Source organism: Tupaia chinensis, unplaced genomic scaffold (assembly GCF_000334495.1).
Source record: "Tupaia chinensis unplaced genomic scaffold, TupChi_1.0 Scaffold000399_1, whole genome shotgun sequence".
NCBI classification, from domain to species: Eukaryota; Metazoa; Chordata; class Mammalia; order Scandentia; family Tupaiidae; genus Tupaia; species Tupaia belangeri.
Window position 1 is genome coordinate 2,351,368 of NW_006159901.1, and position 6,189 is coordinate 2,357,556.

Genomic DNA, 6,189 nt, shown 5'->3' on the forward strand with positions numbered 1-6,189 from the left:
CCCACGGCCCCTAGAGTGAAAATTCGTTCAAAAAAAAAAAAAAAAGAAGAAAAAGAAAAGAGAACAAAAACAACCAAGAAAATGGCTAATAAAATGGCTGGGTTAAGTCTGCAAATATCAATAATAATATTGAATGTTAATGGGTTAAATTCTCCAATTAATGCAGACTAGCCAAAGGGATAAAAAACAAAAACAAAAACAAAACAGGAACCCTCTCTATGCTGCTGAAAAGAAACACATCTTACTGATAAAGACATATATAGACTGAAAGTGAAGGGCTGGAAAAAGATATTCTATGTAAATGGAAACCAAAGAAAAGGCTGAAAACATGATACTGATATAAGACAGAATAGACTTCAAGACAAAAGCTGTAAGACGAGACAAAGAAAGACACCATATAGTACTGAAAGGAATAATTCACCAAGAAGATATAACAGTTTACAAATATCTACACACCCCACACTGGGACACCCAAATACATGAAAGACTGCTAGAGCTAAAGAGAGAAATAGACTGAAACACACTAATCTCTGGGGATCTCAACACCCCACTGTATCCTCTGGACAGATTATTTAGACAAAAAAAAAAAAATTGCCTGGAATCATCTACACACAATTAAGAGTAAACTGAGGAAAGCTGCAGATCAGCCTCTCAGAGTCTCACAGGACTGGGATTAGTTTAGGTTCTAATTAGCCAAAACAAAGGATCTTATTATATGGTCACTGGATACAGTACTCAGATGGGCTATGCCTTAGCATTGGAGCTAAATTAGTCCCAGGATAAAAGTTTCTCTGAGAATATCTGAACAACACTTAAAATTAAGCCTTGAAAGACTCATATTAATCTGCAAATTACTTAACTACATGACATAATTAAACTCCACACTCTTTTAAGAATTGTTTATTTAATTTTATTTATTTATTTTTTTTAAATTTGATCAGAAAGAGATAGAGACAGAGAGAGGGAAAGTGGGAAAGCAAGCCACCAGATCCAAGACTTGAACCATGGTCGGCCATATGGGAGTATCCAGCACCTTAACCAACACGCCACCTGCTGGTTTATTAAACTTGACACCCTTTAAAGGAATATAATGAAGCCCAGTATCCAAAAATTCAATGTCAGACATGATTTTAAAATTGCCAGGCATAAAAAGAAGTAAAAGATTATGACCCATAACCAGCAGATAGCACAGTCAGTGGAAATAGACCCAGAAATCATATAAATGATAAAATAAATATACAAGGACTTTAAATGGCTATTATGATTTTTTAAAGTTCATTTCACTTATTTTTTTCCAGTGCAAGATAGAGAAAGAGTCAAACATTATCCCCAGTCAGTAATTGATACCTCAGTCTACTCAGCATATTTTTTATATTAAAAATATAAAGAATGATAAGTGCTGGTGTGGTACACTGAAAAAGGAATTCTCCTACACTGTTGATGGGATTGTAAATTAGTAAAGCCACTATGGAGAACAATAGGAAAACAGTCTGAAAAAAACACTTGCACATCCCTATTTATTGCAGTATTATTCATAATTTGCTAGGACATGGAATCAACCTAAATGTCCAACAACACATGAGTAGATTGAAAAAAATATGGGGACCGGCAGGTGGCGTGGTGGTTAAGGTGTTGGACTCCCATGTGGCCATCCATTCAAGTCTCAGACCTGGCAGCTTGATCTCTCACTTTCTCTCTCTCTCTCCCTCTCTTGTCAAATTAAATAATAACAATAACAAAATTTAAAAGGAGAAATACATTTTTTTTTTAAAAGAAAAAAGGTGGCACATGACCCCATGGAATACTATTCAGCTATAAAAGAACAAATGAAACCCTGACATTTGAAACAAAGTTGATGAATATGGAAGATGTAATGCTAAATTAAGCAAGCTGGACAATGAAAGGCAGGCGCTGTGTAGCCCTGCTTAATATATACTGAACTGCACTCTACAGCAGATATTGAAAAATTAGAAGGTATAATAGTTGGGAGGACGACTTGCAGACACTAGAGGCAGTATAGGAGGGGGTGGTTAATAGGGAGGTGTGTAGTAGGAAGTGGGCAATAGCCAGTGTGTATGTGGGGGGTGAAGATCAGGGAAAAAACAATGAAACAAATGAAATATTTAGTAGACACAAAAATGGAAAGTTACCTGTTGATGATAAGGTATATGGTAATATCTTTGACTTGACTAATATGCACTGTATTCATTCTGGGAAAAACCATATTACATGTTGTAAAATAATTTTCTTTTTTTAACTTATATATACTATGTAAATTTTAAAAATAGAAAAGATAACTCAATCTTAAATATTTGGAGTAGTTAAGATAAAGTAGTGTAATTGAGAAAATTTAAGGTTCTATGGAAAAATATATGCTTAACTAAATCAAACTGAGGTTCTTGGCAAAGCTCTTCTGAAAATGTGTCATCTAAAGAAATAGATCACCAAGGAATGATAGAAAGAAGCATTCCAGGAAAGAGATTAAAATCAATAAAGACCCAGAAGTATATGAACTTGATACATTTGATAAACAAAAAATATGTCAATAATAGCTCCTTATCTCTATAATTAGAAATCAGTTATTACATGAGATTTGATTATGTTTATTGTTCAAATATTTAAAAAATACATATGGAAACCCAACACATTATTAACGTAGTTGCCTGCATTAATGTTTTAGTGAATAAATGTTTAGTTATAAGAATATGCATAGGGCTAGGAAACATTTCAGATGATTAACATTTTTGGTGTAAAATAATCATCTACCCAAAATGTAAATGAATGCATAAGATTTTTTTTATTCCCATTCTATTACATATACTTTTAAAGTTTTAATGATTTATTTATTGACATAGAGATAGAGAGAAAGAGACAGGGGAACTTTCCAGGGACTTTACACACTGTGATCCCTCCCACCTTCTTTCTGGCCAGTCAGCATCACTGGGCTGTACATCACATGTACTTATGTACATGCCCATAGATACACACAGGCATGTTTAAATTGCCAAAAGAACTCAACCTAGGGCTCTTTCACTTGAGTGGTGCCTTGCCACCTATGCCACCATGTCTAGGCCCTATCATGTATTTAACCAGACCTTTATTGTACAAATAATATATTATTTAATTTTAAGAAGATATCTTTAATTGCCACTCTGTGATGAAATAATTTTACTAAGTTCAATACCATCCTTTCTCTTAACAACTGCAAAAGGAATGCAAGGTTAACAAAACAGAAAGCACTATTGGTTTGATGACTTCAGAGAACTGCTGAGTCAGACAAGGCAGTCATGTGTTGAGTGGCCATTCCCTAATTAATAGGATATACACTATCATTAATATTGCTGGGTTTCACAAATAATAAGACAGGATATCTTAGTTTGAGTTTCAGATAAATGATGAACAATTCTTAAGTATAAATCTGTCCTAAATGTTTCATGAATCCTGAATTTTATATAGCAGTCCTGATAGAGACAAACTCAGTGTCCTGAATGCAATTATTTACCAAGGACATTTGCCAATTTACAGCAAAAGTCAAAAGGCTAAGAACCTGGGCAGAGGCCCACAGTTCAAATCCTGCTTGTAGAAGTTTGAAAAACAAATTGGGCAATTACTTGATATTACAAAGTTGGCTCTCCTCAAATTGCATTATAAATTCAAAGTATTCCTTTTTAAAATCCCAGCAGTTACTGATGTGTATAAATTGAATTTGAGAGGCTAGCTCTGCATTCATATAGACATACAACAAGCCAAGAAGAATAAAAATAACCCTAAGGAAGAGGAGCAAAACTAGATGATTTATATAACTACATATCAAGAATTATAATAAAGTTCAGCAATTTAGATAATGCTATATTTGGAGCAATGGGATAAAACTGAGTTTAGAAAAATCTATATATTCATATCTATGCCTATTTCTCTATTCTTTAAAATTTTTTTATCTATCATTTATATCTATCCATTCATCCATACCTTCTTTTTAGAAATATATCATAAAAATGTAGAGAGGAAGAATATTCTTTTCAGTAAATGGTGGATATCTATATAAAAAAGTAAATGCGGGACCAGCAGTTAGCGTAATGGCTATGTCGCTGAACTCCCATGTGGTCGACCAATGTTTGAGTCCTGGCCTAAATGTTTCATGAATCCTGAATTTTATATAGCAGTCCTGATAGAGACAAACTCAGTGTCCTGAATGCAATTATTTACCAAGGACATTTGCCAATTTACAGCAAAAGTCAAAAGGCTAAGAACCTGGGCAGAGGCCCACAGTTCAAATCCTGCTTGTAGAAGTTTGAAAAACAAATTGGGCAATTACTTGATATTACAAAGTTGGCTCTCCTCAAATTGCATTATAAATTCAAAGTATTCCTTTTTAAAATCCCAGCAGTTACTGATGTGTATAAATTGAATTTGAGAGGCTAGCTCTGCATTCATATAGACATACAACAAGCCAAGAAGAATAAAAATAACCCTAAGGAAGAGGAGCAAAACTAGATGATTTATATAACTACATATCAAGAATTATAATAAAGTTCAGCAATTTAGATAATGCTATATTTGGAGCAATGGGATAAAACTGAGTTTAGAAAAATCTATATATTCATATCTATGCCTATTTCTCTATTCTTTAAAATTTTTTTATCTATCATTTATATCTATCCATTCATCCATACCTTCTTTTTAGAAATATATCATAAAAATGTAGAGAGGAAGAATATTCTTTTCAGTAAATGGTGGATATCTATATAAAAAAGTAAATGCGGGACCAGCAGTTAGCGTAATGGCTATGTCGCTGAACTCCCATGTGGTCGACCAATGTTTGAGTCCTGGGCCTGGTGGCTTAAACTCATGCCTGGCGTGTGTGCGTGTGTGCCCAGGATCCCGACAAGAGAATGGAGGAGAAGGGATTGCGGTATGGCCATCCCCTCAGGGGGTGATTTCTTGCTTTCTATCTCTAAAACAAAAATGTAAATGCATCTTCACCTTCATCTCATGCCATTTTCAGAAGGGTTGGGATTTCAATGTTAAAGGGCTTATAAAAACATTCAGAAGAATACTTAGACAAATAATTTCAAAGTAGGCAGAGATTTATTAAATAGTACACACAAGGCAGAATGGATGTGTATTTTGTGATATAATAATTCCACTCCTGTGTTTCTACACAGCACAAATGTACACATGTACCTGAATGGTCAGAGCAATGCTGTTTACAATAGCCTGAAACTAGAAAAAATAATAATGGTTATCAATTAGAAAGTGGGTGACTACATTCTGTCATATTCACATATTGAATACTATATAGGAATAATAATTCACAAAGCAATTTATAAAATAAGACATACAAATACATTTCATAATTCCATATGTAAGGTATAAAAGCAAATTACTCAGATAGACATAAATGTAGTGACAGTGCTTAACATTGGTGAGTCGAGATATAGTGACTGGGGTAAGTCATGGAAGACGAGCTCTGGTACTGGAAATAATCTTTTATTACCTTTTTTATTTACAAATAAATTACACAAATAAAACTATAGAAATCAGTATATGGAGAGTATTCCTATACACTGGATACATAGGTTTGGGTAATTGAATCAGTAAGTAGCACTTCTTTCCAGGTTTACTTATTGTTTATTTATATTTATACTGCACATCTTTACAGTGTACAACATGGTTTATCCCAACAATGATACGGTGCATATTAGTCAAGTCAAAGACATTACCACAAACATTATTATCAACAGATAACTTTTCTTATTTTTTTTTTCTGAAGCTAACCTGTATCCAGCTTTATTGAAAGTACTTTTCATAAACAATCATGGTATTTCAGGCAGGACATGAACAGACAATCATTTGGAGTACACAAGAAACCTTCTACTTCCCTTCTTCAACGGGCTACTAAAATCAGAAAGCCACTATAAAAACACAATGAAGTCTTCGTTTGATGCTCTGAAGAGGGAAACTTTAGAGTGATGGTAAATATTTTACATTTAGCGTTTCATTTAACAACTTTTCATGAGCCGACCCTGACTTTCAGGAAACAAAAATGGCAGAATTATCAACCTGAAGATCCAATGATATAGAAAAGAAAAGGAACTCCTGATGTTTTGAAGGATGCCATCTTAATGTCATTGCAAAGTCCAGATTGTCTGACATATTGATAACCAATTTTTTGTGGTCAGTTCCCAA